Raw genomic sequence first — 17820 nt, 5'->3', positions numbered from 1 at the left:
AAACTGATACACTTTTACATCAGAAGTCTTTGTTGAATTTTTGGCAATTATATTCATTTATAACACACAAAAAAGGAAAATAATGTGTTCCTTTTTTATCTGACCACTGAAAAATTAACAGAAATGCAGCAAAATCATTTCCAACATAAAGGCCAGACAAATTACATCGTAGCATCTCACGTCTCTGAAGAACTGTTTTTGTCTGTTCATTCCAAAGGGAGTATTGTTTGCAAAGGGATGTGAAAGAAAAAGCTATTTAAAATTTTTAACATGTGGGCAAACATTGGCAAACTTTTCTAGGAAGTATCTGAATGTATTAGGAATACTTTTATATGGTATTGTAGGATTGAAAGAGAGAGGGAGAGTGGTTTCATTCAATACTGTTCTAATTCAGATACTCATAAGAGCACTGCAGGATCAGAACTCTTTAATTGCAAGCAAATGAGACCAAACTTAAATAAGCTTGTGAAACAGGAAAATGTACTGATTCACATAGCTAAGCTGCAGGAAGGGCAGAATCCTGGTGTCCTCAGGCTGAGTGATGGTGGGAAGATGGGAGAGATGTTACTCAGATGAGCTTCACCTTGAAAAGATGCTATTTAATTACTTGGTGCGGTTCAAAAGATCTCAAGGAAGAACTCTTATTGGCTTAGCTGAGTTTTCTGCTCTTTCCTCCAATCACTGTGGCTCCAGGGGGAAGTCCATGCAGAAACTCAGTTACCATCCTGACCCTACGTTAGAGCAGGGTGAATGGGGTGGGGTGTCAACACTGCAAAAGAGAAGGGTGGCTACTCCCAGGAGAAGGGAGAGATACCGGGCAATGAAAGCACCAGTTTCCAGCCTGAGCACTGAGCAGCAGCAGAATGACAACAAAATATGGAGTCCACTGATTCACTGTTTTTGTCCCTGATAAGAAGGGGGTTAACAAGGCAGGTAGGAGCTGCGGTTCATTCTCCAAGCTAAAGGGGTATAATCCCTGCATTGAGGAAAAATGTTCCGGGTGGGCTTGATCACCTGGCTTTCCAACTCATTGTTTTACTCCAAAATCCTAGTTTGGATACTCAAACTGGAACTCTTTCATTCTCTTTTGTGTCCTTACAGAAATAATCACCTACATCCCACCCCTAACTCAAAGGCAGAGGTTATTTTTGGAATTGGCCAAGGAGAAGGATTTGGACGCAGAAGTGCAGAAGAGATCCAATATGATTTTTCAAAACAACTTTGTTACACTTCACCCCCTCCTAGTGAGGCTTCATGACCCCTCAAAGGCACATACTTCTGCCTAAGAGCACACTCCACTGCACAGTAGAAGAACTGAGGTCTCCAACTAGAATCTGTGGTTGGTTTATCCCCCAGGCTCTCTACATGTTTGGGTTAAGTGGGTATTGGTGGGAAATCTCAGAGATCTCCTAGAACAAGGGTTGTTTCTCATTCCTCTAAGATATGGTTCCTTCTTAGAACTGACTTTCAGAACCTACTTTGGAAGCTCAACTTCCAGAGCCCCTAGGTGCAGCCAACACTTCCCTTGCACTGAAATAAACAAGAAGTGAGCAGCTGTCTCCACTGAAAGCTTACAGCAGATATGGGTGCACTCCAGCCCCAGGGTCCCTCCATGATTTCTTCTCCCACTGCCACTGTCTACTCTGCAGCTTCAACTGTCTAACCTGATGGGGAAGCAGGAGCTGCTGAGCTACTTGGGAGGTCAGCAAGGATCTTCTCTCTCTCTTATCAGGATCTTTCAACATGGCCTTCGACCTGGTCTTACTAATCGAGTGTTCTCTTCCTGGACTACTTATGAAACTGAAACTTTCTCTATAAAGCACAGAAGCACAGTCTCCCCAGTTACATCTAGCCACTGCAGTTATGACCTGGAGCAGCTAATGTTAGAACCAGGCTTTTTACTCTTAGTCCTTCCAAAACTGCAGAGCCCGTGGGAGGTCTAAATGATACCTTTCCTTATCTCCTCCTGCCCTTTCATCTGATGCCTTTTCTATATTTGCCTCTATAAATTATCTTCCTCTCTTTCTCTCTCCCTCCCCCCCCCCCACCTCTCTGGGTCCTGCCCTGGTCTCAATAAAACTTGTCTCTTTAATTTTAGTCTTTTTAGTTTGTAATCAGTGTGTGATGCCAATTACAAGCTATACTCTGATTCTGTTATCTCTTAGGCAGGCCCTTCATGTAGCAGAATCACAGAATGACACAAGTTACAATACAGTTCAAATGGGCAAAGAAAATGGAGTTTCTTTGTTCTCTCAGATAGATCCAATCTTTCTTAAAAACTCTACCCACTGGCTAGCAAAAGAATGTGATACCTTTTAAGTATGATCTTCTGGTCTATTGAAGATGATGGTGATGGTGATGATGGCAATGGGGATGGGCTTCCTTCTTTTCCATACTTCTGTTTGGAAATTAGTTCTCCCAGGCTTTATTCATACTTGCAGTCTCACCTTAACCCTGACATGACCACATAGTTGGCTTCCATGACAGGCTGGAAAGTGTGAGATTCAGTGTATCTTATTCCTCTAGATCCGAGTGGAGTGTGAGACCTGAGGAAGCAGCCTGGAGGTGAAGCCAGCACACCTTCTTAGAAAGAGTGAAGCCTGTTGATAACAGTGAACCAACTGTAAGTACTATGTGATCCTGTAGAAGTCACAGAATCATAAATCAGAGAGGAGAAGGAAGATCAAAATGATATGATTACCTTCATAACTGAACTAGAGACAAGCATCTGAGAGTCATAAGCAGAGAGTAGCAGAGCTACAGGTGTGAGTGAGGTTACCAAAGAAAATCATACAGATTCAGAAGAGAAGGAGAGAAAACAAAACGTGTAGAACACTGATACTGCAGATGTAACAAAATGCAAATAATAAATAAATAAGGTATGAGGTATATGCTAGTAGTGAAAGAGGCAGGAGGAGAGCTTAAAAAAGAGGAGCACCATACAAACTAGGAAAGGAGGGACTTTCTAGGAAAGAGGTCTCTACAGTGGCAAGTGCCACAGGATCTAGTAAGATGAGAACCAAAGATAGTCCATTAAGCGCCATAATCAGAAAGCCATTGAAGGGACAGTTTTCTAAGAATTGAGAGATCAGAAACAGCTTGGAGGGGCTCGAAATGAATTGTACTGTATGTAGTATAAACTGTACACTGTACTTTCAGTTCTCTGTATTAGTTTCCTATTGCTCTAATAAATTACCGTAAGCTTAGTAACTTAAAATAGCACAAATGAATTATCTTCTTAACCAATTTGGGAAGTTAGAAGTCTGAAATGGGTCTCATGGGCCTAACATCAAGGTCACTGTATTTTTTCTGAAGGCTCTAAGGGAGAATTCCTTTCCTTGCCTTTATGTCTTCTAGAGGCTGCCTGCATTTCTTGGCTGGTGGCCCTTTCCATCTTCAAAGCCGGAAGCACAACATCTTCTAATTTCTTTCAGATTCTGACACTCCTAACACTTTCACTTGTATAGACTTTTATGATTACATCAGGCCCACCCAGATAATCCAGGATTATGTTCCCATCTCAAAATCAGCTGATTAGCAACCTTAATTTCATCTACAGTCTTAATCCCCCCACCTTGTCATATAATATAACATATGGTTGTATGGGATCTGGCTCTAGGAATTAGGACATGAACATTCTGGGAGAGGGACTGTTATTCTGCCTACCATATTCTCCAACTTGACTTTTTAAACTAAACTGCAAGTCTTAGAGATCTGCTATATATACTATATAGTCAGGGATGATACTTAAGATATTTAACAACTAGTATGCAGGAGGCCAACAGACCAAAATAGATGCTCCTGTAGTGCTGGGGGCCCACTGTTACTTGGGGGCATTAACCTTCCTCATAACAAGTTGCTATATTATGAGGGATCTGCAGGGGCTTGGAGGTGGGGGCTTAGGATGGTGAGGGGTGGTCCAGCAACTGGAGGGTACTTGGGGAACTAGAGGCAGAAGCTCTCTGTCAAAGAGCACGGAAGTTTATCAATATTTTAATAACTGATAGAACCACATGATTGTATGCCAGCTAAACATCAGCCTTATGTGTCTTTTGTGTGCCTACATCCATGTAAGTGCATGTTAAAAAATGGTCTAGAAGGAAATACCTAAATTGTTCATAGTGGTTACTGCAAAGGAGGGTGTTGGTGTTGGAAAGGATTATGAAAGTCACCTGGAGTCCTTTCTTAGCATTTTATTTTTTTTACAAAGAGAATCTATCATATATTGTTTAGTACTTTAAGACTGAGAAGGGTCTGAAAAATAAACACCAAAAATAGTGGTTTTCTCTGAGGAAGAGCCTACAGCTAGGGCAGGAGGATATAGGTGAAAGAAGAATTGAAGTATTTATTAGTTCTACAGTCTGAGCTGCTTGAGTTTTCAAATGCATATGATTTTTCATGTAACTCAACAAATAAATTCTAAAATGCATCAGTCTATGTGTATCAATTCTTAAGTGGATAGAGCACATAATAGATTCAGTTTACATAAGGATTTTGGTATAGAACAATCTAGCCAGCAATTTAGATCACTGAGGAAAGTATGGGCTTTTGTTTAAATGGCTCTCAAATTATTGTATTTCTATTTATAAAACTGATCTTTGAGTTCCCACAGAAATAAATTCCAAGTGCAGTTAACGAGCTAAACATAAAAGCAAAATCACATGTAAATGTAAACGTGCTTATTAATTTCTGGATAGGTGTGGTCTTCTAAAACATGACCCAAAGAGAGTACATATATGGAAAATATGACTCTATTAACATGTAAAATTTATTTATATGAGAAAAGATACCATAGGGAATGTTAAGAGGCAAAGAAAGACTGTGAAAAAATACTTGACATACATTTAGACATAAAGAATTAACAACCAGATAAATACAGAAAATCTGCAATCAATAAGAAAAAGGTAAACCATCCAAAAGACAAATTAATAAAGGAAGAAGAAGAGGGAATGCAAACAGTCAATGAACACATAAAAAGATGCTCAATTTCTCTTGTATTCAGGGAATACAGCTTAAAATAGCATGGAATTTTCCCCTCTTAGATTGGTAAAATAAAAGAGGCCATTAATAGCCAGTATTGGTGGGTCTGAAGCAATCAATTCATACATAGTGTTACCATTAGTTTAGTCATTTTGGAAGAAAATTCAGAAATATGTATTATAGAATGAGATATAATTTCATCCTACTAATGTCAAAAACAAAATAAAATTATATCTCTAAAGGTACAAATATATGTATGGACTTGTACAGGAATGGGTTCACAAGGATCAACGGTTGCCTCTGAGGCCAGTGCTCTTGAGACAGGTCACAGAGCTTAGGAAGAGGTGCCAGAAAATCAAGGGAGTGCTTAGCTTTCCCTTAGTATTTGGGTTTTTAGAGCAAAAACAGAATCCATATGTTTCTCATGAAATAAAAAGAACAAAATTACTATGAAATTGAAAATTCACAATTACATGTTTATGGAGGCTTAAGAAGAGAGTAGCTATTTGAATCCTAAGACCCCAAACTTGGGGTCCCAAGCCTGGCTCTACAGCATCTATTCCATGAGACCTTGGAAAAATCATTTAGCAACTCAGGATGTTAATTTCCTCACCTGGAAAAAATGGAAATTCCGTAACTACCACGTTATCGTTTAACCACTGTTTTGAGAACTAAATGCACTAAGTTCTATGAAAGGGTATTACAATCTATAAAGTGCTATTCCAGCATCAGTCAGAGCTGTTACTACTTATGCAGATAATTTTCAGTTAACATCTAGCTGTTGATGAATGTTTTAAAAGCCATATTTCAAACTGAAATAAAATCTGCTTAAGGTAGACTATGGTAAATCTGATTGATTCTCTGTTCTGTCCCTCTCTCCTTTCCTCTTTCCCTTCTCTCTTTTTTCTTCCTTACCTTCTTCTATTTTTTTGTTTTAATTTTTTAATTACAATGAAAATTTTAAATGTTTTAAATATTGCGAACAAATCAAAAATTAATAAAAAACATCCTTGTTAATACCATCAGGACTTAGCAACTATTGATATTTTTCTCTTAACTGTTTGCAAAACAAAGAAAAGGTTACAATTCCTTTTAAGCACTATCTTTAGTCCATTTTCTTTCTCTGCCTTGCTAGAGCAACGATTATCATAAGTTTGGTTTATAAAACTCCAGCACTATTTCAAACTTCATGTACATAAACATTGCCACTAATGCTCTATGGCTGTCAATAATGTTCCTTGTAGGTGTTTTTTAACAATCGTAGATGAATTATAATTACAGCCTCCAACTCTTTCTTTGAGTTGAATTTACAAGTACAAAGTTTGCAAAACCTGTGGTTCTCATGGTTTCATGCACCACTTTTTAGGTGAGAAGCTTCAAAACAGAAAAGAATGAACATTTATTGATCCCCTATTATATGGCAATAGACCTTGACCTCCATTATTTCAAGTTTTAAGATAACCAAGTACAAGTCTTGCCTTCTCATTGGCTAAATTGGCTAAAGATGTCAGGTTGCTCCAGAAGCTCTTCACTTCCCAGGCTGAACACCCAGGTCCAAGCCACCCTGGCTCCCCTGCACGGCTGCAGAGAGTCTAACGGGTTTGCCTGTGTCCTCTCTTGCATCCTCTAGCCTCTTCCCACACTGAAGTCAGAGTGAGGTCTTGTCACTTCTACCCAAGGCCCTTTTGTAGCTTGTCACCTTGCTGAGAGTTAAGAATCCATACAGTGGTTGCAAAGACCCTGCACCATTTGGCCCCTGTTACCTCCCTGACCCGTATCCTGGCACCTTCATTTCTGCTGCACTGGACTCTGTGCTTTTCCAAGGACACCCTGGGCACACTCTTGCCCAGAACTCTGTCGAGGTGCAACCAGTTTTTTATTTCTGCCTGAACATTCTGCCCTCAGATATCCTCAAGTCACGCTCTCCTTTCTTTCAGGTCTTTTCTCGACTGATACCTTCCCTGGGAGGTTCACCGTAACTAGCTGCTGCCTTCTGGAATTCCATGTATCTCTCCTTAGGAAGCAACACTTTATGACACAGTCACTTATTTTGTCTGTCTTTCTCCCCCAAAGATGTAAGCTTTATGAAGTTAGCGATTTTTTGTTTTGGTTTGTTCTGTTTTGTTTTTAAAGCCCTCGTAGCTAGAATAGTGCCAGTCACATAGTTGGTGCTCAGAAAATATTTATTAAATAAATGAATGACTCTTCAAAGTCTATCTAACCAGTAAGGAGTGGGTAGGGAGTCCAAACAAATATCTGACATCAAACAGTGGATTATTTTGTGCCAAATAACCTCCAAGAGAAGCCCAGAAGGATCATAGTTCATCATGGGAACTGTTGCTGCAAATCTGGGAGAATAACTGAGTAATATCTTCTTCAGCAGCAAGAGGGAAAGAGTAGACGTGTAGAGAACCCAGCAATTCCACTCCTGCTCGCGGGGTTTGGGGGATGGAGTGGGAGTTTTGTTCAGCTCCCAGCACTTGAACCTGGAAGACTGCATCTACAAGCAGATAAACAGACAGCTGCCCTTCACACTGTGAGACTGAGAACCAGATGTGGTCATTTTCATATCACTCAGAAAGACCTTATTTTTCTCCTGATTTAATTCAAACCTTCTCCTGCCTGGACATAAACTCAGAGAATCATTAGACGAGTACCAATACATCAGGAAAAGAAATCAAGGAAAGAAAATAAATAGCCAAATGTTTAGAAATACCTTTGATTCATATCAAGCTTGAATGACTTAAGCAGTTATTGGTCACATGGCATAGAATTATTTGGGAGTATCCTTTTTTTGTCTGAAGTCTCCCTTTTCCCTAAACCACGTACACTCCTCATTTTCAGGGTCACTCTGCTTCTTCCACAATGAGCTTTCTTTGACTGAAAGCTGATAGGGCAGAGTTTTGGCAGGTTCTGCAGATCCAGAGGGCAGAGTTAGAGCTCCTCTGGAAGCCCGCTCTGTTCTTCAGGAGGAAACATGGCTCATCTGCTGAAAGTCCCAGAAACCAGCCTTTAAATTATTCTCCAAGGCCATTCCCCTCTTATGTATCTAGCATCAACTACCATATTTCACTTCTTTTGTTCCTTTTATATATCAAGTTGTGACAAATTCAAGTGGAAACCTTCCAGGAAAAATAAGTTTATCTTCACAAAACTCTGTGGTACCCTGTGGCAATTCATTATTTTTCAATTACATTTACTGCTCGTTGGCAGATGCCCTAGTTTAATTTTCTGCTGTTTGTTTACCGAACAGGGAAACACATAATATAAAGCATAACAAAAGTCAGGTTGAGTTAATTAAATGTGGAACCAGGAAACCTAACTCTGCCTTTTGAACAGTTTTCTCACTAGAGCTCCTTGAAAAATATCATTTTTAGCTGAAATTTATTTTGACATTTGCAATACTTTATTCATTCGGATCACATTTTCTTTTCTACAACCCCAGGAAAGGAGTTGTCATTAATTCACACTAGTTTGTCAGGGGATGAAGAGGGTGACAGAGTTGGGACACCCAAACATTTAGATCAACTTAGGGTTCTCCTGGGGCAGGAAGAGGTGGTGCTGTCATCTTCTTTCAGCAGGGCTGTGCTGAGTAAAATGACCAGGACACATCAGGAAGCATTAGAGAACAGACTCTGTAATTAGATTGTTTCATTTCAAGACATTTTTAGAAACTCTTTGATGCCACTCTTGTGACTACGGTGATTTTTGTATGCAGAATAACAGCATTTCGAAAGCAAGAACAAAATACAAACCTATAAGAGATTGCTTTGGGGAAGCAGAGCAATGAATTCGGAAATTTATAAAAATTCAATGGCATTTCTTGGGTCACATCTGTCATGTGGATATAAAATGCATTTCAATCTATAACTTCAAAGGGCTTAAGGACTTATGATGGAAAGTTGAATAAACTTCTGTTCATCTTATGGGATTTAACCACATATATTCAATTAAAGTATATATTATTTTCCAGGCCCATGATTGAATTTTAACATGTGCTAGGGTTATTTAGAGATATAATTTTCAAGGAGAACCTTCTGGGAATCTCTAAGAAATTCTGTCACAACATATAGCAGTTCCATTCAAAGACAAAGGGAAGAGGAAAAACTTTTGGCCTATTATTTAATCAATGATAATAGATTTTAGTTTCTAGAACCATACACATAGGCTTCTCCAAGTGTTATATATTTTTCACAAGATGTAATAGGCACTGCTGTTCGATTTTGAATCAAAATTACAATTTTTGTCCAACTATTAATGTCATTAAGATATTAAAAGAATATTTAGAAATTCCTTATTTACTCTTTATTATCTATATTTACCTGTATCAACTTTAAAAGTTTTATTATTCCAAAGTAATATGTGTTTATTATAGAAAAATATGGAAAACTAGCAAAGTCCACATAAGAAAATTAAATCTACACTTAATCTCCCAGGACCACAAAGATAACTACTATTAGATTTTGCTGCAAAAGTCTGACATATGTTCACACATAAAGTATGACCCACACCCAGGAAAAAATAAATCAATAGAAACACAGTCCTGAGGAAGCACAGATATTGCACTTACTAGACAAAGACTCTAAATCAGATACTTTAAATACATTAAAAGAACTAAAGAGGGCCACCATACCTAAATAACCAATGGAAAGAATGAGAATGATGTCTCAGCAATTATAGCATATAAATAAGGATACAGAAATTACTTTTTAGAAAATAATCAAATAGAAATTCTGGAGTTGAAAAGTTTAGTAACTGAAATGAAAAACCCAACAGAAGTGCTTTGTATTAGTTTCCTGTTGCTGTTATAACAAACTGCCACAAATTTAGTAGTTTAAAACAATAAAAGTTTGTTACTTATAGTTTTTGAGGTAGAAGTCAGAAATGGTTCTCACTAATTTAAAATCATAATAAAAGGTACTGGCAGGGTTGTTTTCCTTTCTGGAGGCTCTAAGGAAGAATCTACTTTTTTGCCTTCTCCAGCTTCTAGAGGCTACCCACATTCATTCACTCATCACCCCTTTTCATCTTCAAAGACAACAATGCAGTTCAAATCTCTCTCATGATGCTATCTCTCTTTCTAACTGTTCTGCCTCTTTCCCCCCATTTAAGGACTCCTGTACTTACAATGGGCCCACCAGAAAACCCCAAATAATCCCCTTATCATAAAGTTGGCTTATTAGCATTCTTATTTCCATCTGCAATCTTAATCCCTCCTTCCAATGTAACAATATAGTCACAAATTCTGGAGTAGAACATGGACATTTTGGGGGACCATTATTCTGCCTACCACAGGATCAACAGCAGGTTTGAATCAGAAGAATCTATCAGAAAACTTGAAGATAGGTCAATTGAGATTATCCAGTCTGTGGAAAAAGAATGAAGAGAAATGAACAATGTCTCAGAGAACTGTGGGACACCATTATATGGACCGACACACTCATAATGGGAGTCCCAGAAGGAAAAAAAAGAGAAAGGGACATAAGGAATACTTGAAGAAATAAATAATCAAAAAATTCCTAAATTTGATGAAAAAAGTTCTCATCTTTTTCTCCTTGGGTACCAGGAAGTTAAAAAACTGTAAACTACAGAGACAGATTAGATAATTAAGTAAATAAACAAATAAAAAGAAATTTACTAATTAAAAACTGGCATCTTAAAGTAGAAATCTATATTTCTAATATTATGTTTTCTTTCTGAAAGAAAGGAAAATATATTTGGACCTCCCATTTCCTGATTTTGGTGTTTCCCCCATATGCACCGTCTCCTCAAAAACCTGAATCTGTACAAGTTTCATAATTTTCTTCTCAATTTATTTCCAATTCTATTTTTACTCATATTATGATTACTTATTCTATATATTGGCATGTGGAGCCTCTTGGCTTTTTTATTTTACTTTTTTAACAACTTTATTGGAGTATAATTGCTTTACAATGTTGTGTTAGTTTCTGCTGTAAAACAAAGTGAATCAGCTATATGTATACATATATCCTCATATCCCCTCCCTCGTGTCTCCCTCCCACCCTCCCTATCCCACCCCTCTAGGTGGTCACAAAGCACCGACCTGATCTCCCTGTGCTATGTAGCTGCTTCCCACTAGCAATCTATTTTACATTTGGTAGTGTATAAATGTCAATGCTACTCTCTCACTTCGGCCCAGCTTACCCTTCCCCTTCCCCATGTCCTCAAGTCCATTCTCTACGTCTAGGTCTTTATTCCTGTTCTGCCCCTAGGTTCATCAGAACCATTTTTTTTTGAGATTCCATATATATGTGTTAGCATACGGTATTTGTTTTTCTCTTTCTGACTTACTTCACTCTGTATGACAAACTCTAGGTCCATCCACCTTACTTACTACAAATAACTCAATTTCATTTCTTTTTATGGCTAAGTAATATTCCATTGTATATATGTGCCACATCTTCTTTATCCATTCATCTGTCAATGGACACTTAGGTTGCCCAGTAAGTAGTGGGATTGCTGGGTCATATGGTAGTTCTATTTTTAGTTTTTTAAGGAACCTCCACACTGTTCTCCATAGTGGCTCTATCAATTTACATTGCCACCAAGAGTGCAAGAGGGTTCCCTTTGCTCCACACCCTCTTCAGCATTTATTGTTTGTAGATTTTTTGATGATACCCATTCTGACCAGTGTGAGGTGATACCTCATTGTAGTTTTGATTTGCATTTCTCTAATGATTAGCTATGTTGAGTACCCTTTCATGTGTTTGTTGGCAATCTGTATATCTTCTTTGGAGAAATGTCTTTTTAGGACTTCGGCCCATTTTTGGATTGGGTTGTTTGTTTTTCTGATATTGAGCTGCATGAGCTGCTTGTAAGTTTTAGAGATTAATCCTTTGTCGGCTGCTTCATTTGCAAATATTTTCTCCCATTCTTAGGACTGTCTTTTCATCTTGTTTATGGTTTCCTTTGCTGTGCAAAAGATTTTAAGTTTCATTAGGTCCTATTTGTTTATTTTTGTTTTTATTTCCATTTCTCTAGGAGGTGGGTCAGAAAGGATCTTGCTGTGATTTATGTCATAGAGTGTTCTGCCTATGTTTTCTTCTAAGAGCTTTATAGTGTCTGGACTTACATTTAGGTCTTTGATCGATTTTGAGTTTATTTTTGTGTATGGTGTTAGGGAGTGTTCTGATTTCATTCGTTTACATGTAGCTGTCCAGTTTTCCCAGCACCACTTATTGAAGAGGCTGTCTTCTCTCCATTGTATATTCTTGCTTCCTTTGTCAAAGAGAAAGTGACCACATGTGCGTGGGTTTACCTCTGGGCTTTCTATTCTGTTCCATTGATCTATATTTCTGTTTTTGTGCCAGTACCATACTGTCTTGATTACTGTAGCTTTGTAGTATAGTCTGAAGTCAGGGAGCCTGATTCCTCCAGCTCCGTTTTTCTTCTCAAGATTGCTTTGGCTATTTAGGGTCTTTTGTGTCTCCATACAAATTGTGAAATTTTTTGTTTTAGTTCTGTGAAAAATGCCATTGGTAGTTTGATAGGGATTGCATTCAATCTGTAGATTGCTTTGGGAAGTATAGTCATTTTCACAATGTTGATTCTTCCAATCCATGAACATGGTATATCTCTCCATCTGTTTGTATCGTCTTTAATTTCTTTCATCAGTGTCTTATAGTTTTCTGCATACAGATCTTTTGTCTCCTTAGGTAGATATATTCCTAGGTATTCTATTCTTTTTTGTTGCAGTGGTAAATGGGAGTGTTTCCTTAATTTCTCTTTCAGATTTTTCATTATTAGTGTATAGGAATGCCAGAGATTTCTGTGCATTAATTTTGTATCCTGATACTTTACCAAATTCATTGATTAGCTCTAGTAGTTTTCTGGTAGCATCTTTAGGATTCTCTATGTACAGTATCATGTCATCTGCAAACAGTGACAGCTTTACTTTTACTTTTCTGATTTGGATTCCTTTTATTTCTTTTCTTCTCTGATTGCTGTGGCTAAAACTTCCAAAACTATGTTGAGTAATAGTGATGAGAGTGGGCAACCTTGTCTTGTTCCTGATCTTAGAGGAAATGGTTTCAGTTTTTCACCACTGAGAATGATGGTGGCTGTGGGTTTGTCATATATGGCCTTTACTATGTTGAGGTAAGTTCCCTCTGTGCTTACTCTCTGGAGAGTTTTTATCATAAATGGGTATTGAATTTTGTTGAAAGCTTTTTCTGCATCTATTGAGATCATATGGTTTCTAACCTTCAGTTTGTTAATATGGTGTATCACATTGACTGATTTGCGTATACTGAAGAATCCTTGCATTCCTCAGCTAAGCCCCACTTGATCATGGTATATGATACTTTTAATGTGCTGGTGGATTCTGTTTGCTAGTATTTTGTTGAGGATTTTTGCACCTATGTTCATCAGTGACATTGGTCTGTAGTTTTCTTTTTTTGTGACATCTTTGTCTGGTTTTGGTATCAGGGTGATGGTGGCCTCGTAGAACAAGCTTGGGAGTGTTCTTCCCACTGCCGTATTTTGGAAGAGTTTGAGAAGGATAGGTGTCAGCTCTTCTCTAAATGTTTGATAGAATTCGTCTATGAACCCATCTGGTCCTGGGCTTTTGTTTGGTGGAAGATTTTTTTTTTTCTTTTTTTTTTTTTTGCGGTACATGGGCCTCTCACTGTTGAGGCCCCTCCCATTGTGAAGCACAGGCTCCGGACGTGCAGGCTCAGTGGCCATGGCTCACAGACCCAGCCTCTCCGCAGCATGTGGGATCCTCCCATACTGGGGCACGAACCCGTGTCCCCTGCATCGGCAGGCAGACTCTCAACCACTGCGCCACCAGGGAAGCCCTGGTGGAAGATTTTTAATCACAGTTTCAATTTCAGTGCTTGTGATTGGTCTGTTTATATTTTCTATTCCTGGTTCCATCTCGGAAGGTTGTGCTTTTCTAAGAATTTGTCCATTTCTTGTGTGTGTGTGATAAATTTCCACCCTTAGAATTTAGATTCACTCTTTACCTACTATCTGGGACACTGGGTACAGTCTTTAGAGGTTGTCAATGTGGTGGCCAGTAAGCTTTTGAGTGCTTATAATTTATAGGTCCTTTCACTAAGAAAAGAAAAATTCTTAGTGCAGTCACTTTGTCACAGGGTTACTGGGTAGGTTTTTAAGGAAGATTCCATCCCTCGGATGATAAAAGGCATTTCAGTTGTTTTTCTCCTGGCAGAAAATGGGTGATCAGCACAGTTGCTCCAGTTTAAGAGTTAAGATCAAGTGGTAAATGTCATCCTGGTCAGTTAGAAATGGACGTGAAGATGCTGGGATATGAAACGCCCTGAGAGATTTGTCCAGTAAAAGTCTGGTAGAGAGTTGAGCAGCTCATGAAGATGACAAGTTGGGGACTGAAAGCATTTTCCTCAGGCAGGGGTGAAGTCTGAGATAGAGTTATCCTCCAAGGCACAATGCAGATCATGACTCCATTCATTTGGAGTATTTTTTAATAGAGCGTCTTAACATAGCTCATTATGGATTTATAAAGAGTTAGTTAAATATTATTTAATAGATGACTGTCCTTGTAAGAATATGACTGGTTTTAACAGAAAGTCTCAAGGCCTCAGAAATGCTCATTAAAAAAAAAAAAAAAAGAGTTCCACTTGTAGGTTTTAATGATTCATCTAATTCTAGGTGACATCATGAGCAGTCACAGTGTTGTTGATTCTGTAAAGCTTCATATACTTTTATTACAATTTGTCCTATAAAGTATGTGCCCTATTGCTATTCAGATAAGGACATTTTAAATTTGAGGATTAACTCCTTTAGAAGTATTCCACTGATAGTCAGCTTTTTACATAAACATATTTTCCTAAACAAATTAACTTGAATATGGTACTAGCTAATTGAAAAAATACTAAATTTTCTTTGAGAACCATGACTAGTTCATGTTTTACAAATTAAGCTTGTCTAATTAACTATAATTTTTGCTTTAATTTTCTAGTGACACTCAAATTGTCACAAATTGACCAGTGGAAACACCTTTTAATTTGATGTCTTGGGCGTTTTTAACATCATCTCTGAACTTAAGAAATCATCTTTGCTCCCTAGCAACAAGATATTCAAAATACGAAAATTATCTCTGCTCTAAGAATGCCTAGTCTTTTATTATTGTTTATTCTTGTTTTATTTTGTTTGTTAGTGGAGAACTTCACTAGGGCCACAATTCAGAAACTAGATCTAAATATCATAGGTGTTCCTGAGTTATGAAAGATATATTTCTATCCTATGCATTCTTTTCTGTTTGATAAAAACATCTTGAAATTAGGTTTCAAGTATGTACATCTAGTTGAGTCCACCTTTCAATAAAATACCAATTATCTAAAAAAAACCCTACAAATAAACCATTAAAATTAATAATATAGCTTCAGCAAGGTTGCTAGATACAAAGTCAACAGGAAGATATTGATTAAATTTCTATATACCAATAACTGGAAACTGAATTTTTTTAAAAATTACCTTATCATCAGAAGTAATCAAATAACTGGGAATAAATCTAACAAAAGATGTGCAAGACTTCAATGCAGAAAATTACAAAGTCCTATTAAGAAAACATAAATGGCACCTAAATGTATAAACAATATATCATAATTATTAGGAAAATTCAATATTACAAAAAAGTTACTTCTTTCCAAATTAATTATAGCTTCAGTGCAATCTCAATGAAAATTACAACTCTGTTTTGTGAAACCTGGTAGGATGATTCTAAAATGTTTACAGAAATGCGGTATACATGGTATGGTATTACTGCGAAGATGGAAAAAACAGACCCCCAAAAATCATAACGAAGAGCCTAGAAAGGGGCCCACGGATATCTAACACTTGATTAATGGCAAAAATGGCACTGCAGAACAATGAGAAAACAACAGCCTTTTCAATAAATCGTGCTGGGACAACTGGGTATTACTGTTGAAAAAACATAGATTTGACCCATAATTCACACCATGTACAAAAGTTAAATCACATGGATTATATACTTATATGTGAAAGGCAAAAGCATACAAGCTTTTAAAAGTTTTTGTATGGAAATATGCTGTAATTTGTCTTGGGTAAATATATGTGGATAGAATGGCTGCATCATATGGTAGGGATATGTTTACCTTTTTAAGAAACTGACAAACTCTTTTCCAAAGTGAACATATGATTTTCCACTCCCACCAACACAGTATGAGTTCCAGGTGCACCACACCCTCATCAACACTTGATGTGAGTAATCCTTTTTTAAGTTTTAATTATTATAACAGATGTGTAATGGTATCCCAATATGGCTTTAATTTGCATTTTCCTGATGGTAAATTATGTTGACTATGTTTTTATGAGACTAATTGCCCTCTTATATGTTCTTGGGTGATGTGTCTATGCAAATCTTTTGTTCATTTATTAATAGAATTGTTTTCTTATTATTGGGTTTTTGAGAGTTTTTTATATTTTATGAAAAAAGTATCTTTTAGATATATGATATGCAAATATTTTCTTCTGGTCTGTGGCTTGTCTTTTCATTCTTTTAATGTTATATTTTGGAGAGCAGAAGTTCTTAATTTTGATGAAGTTCAATTTCTCAATTTATATTTTTATGAATAGTACATTTGATGTCATTTCTAAGTAATCTCAGCCTATACCAGGGTTTCTAAGATTTTTTTTCTAGAAGTTTTACAGTTTCGCATTTTACATTTAAATCTATGATCCATTTTGAGTTAATTTTTTATATGGTGTGAGGTATAGATCCAAGTGTAATTTTTGCATATGGTTACCCAATTATTCCAGTTTGTTGAAAAGATGATCCTTTCTTTGCCAAACTGACTTGGGGCAAAAACAAGCTGTCCATATTTACATGGGTCTAATTCTAGACTTTGTTTTTGTTCTGTTGGTCCATTTGTTAATTTTGCCTCCAATACTGCATGGATCAGTTACTTTAACTTTATAAGAGGTCTTAAAATCAATGTAGTCCTTCAAATTTGTTCTTTTTTAAAGTTGATTTGCCTCTTCTAGAATCACCTTATCAATTTCTACAAGAAAGCTTGATGGAATTTTGTTTGGGAGTGCACTGAATCTAGAATTAATTTTAAAAGAACTGACATCATAGTGATATTGAATTTTCCAGCCAATGAACATGATGTACCTATCATTTATTTAGATCTTCTTTAGTTTCTTTCAACAGAGTTTTACAATTTTCAGTGTATAAGTCTTTCACATCTTTTTTTCAGATTTATCCCTAACCATTTCATATTTTTGATGCTATTCAAAATGATATTTTTAAAATGCAAAATCATACTGTCCATTGCTCTTGTACTTTGTGTGGCAAATTCTAGCTGCCTTGGTTTTCATGAACTTATTTTCACTTTCTCAACTCACAGAGTCTACCGGGCTACTCTTTGGTCCTAGTCCCTGCACTATAACCTGAAAACCCTCTCAAAGCAGCAAGCCGGGAAATTATAGGGCTGGACCCTTGTTCCCTTTTCTCTGTAACCACTCTCCTTTATTGCCTGATTTACAGTACTTTGAATATCATTGTTTCATACACTTTGTCTTTTTTTTTTTTTAAGGCTAACAGGTAAATCTGGTCTCTCTTATTCTGTCTATAGAAAGCTGAAGTCTCTCTGAATGGATTTCCTGAGAGGAAAAGAACAGGACCCTAAGACACGGGACGCTTGAGCCTAAACTGATCAAACTTCTAGATTCCTCTAAAACCTACAGGCTGACAGAAGTTCTTAGTCTCCCTTCCTAGAAAATAAACCCCACCGACAGCAATTCTGCAAAGACATCACCTGAGGCAGGTGTCTCGCAGGATAATGCCTGTCTAGTTCAAGATCTGCACTTAAT

This window comes from Globicephala melas, chromosome 20 (assembly GCF_963455315.2).
Source record: "Globicephala melas chromosome 20, mGloMel1.2, whole genome shotgun sequence".
NCBI lineage: Eukaryota > Metazoa > Chordata > Mammalia > Artiodactyla > Delphinidae > Globicephala > Globicephala melas.
The sequence above is the reverse complement of the archived record's forward strand: the minus strand, read 5'-3'. Positions refer to the sequence as shown.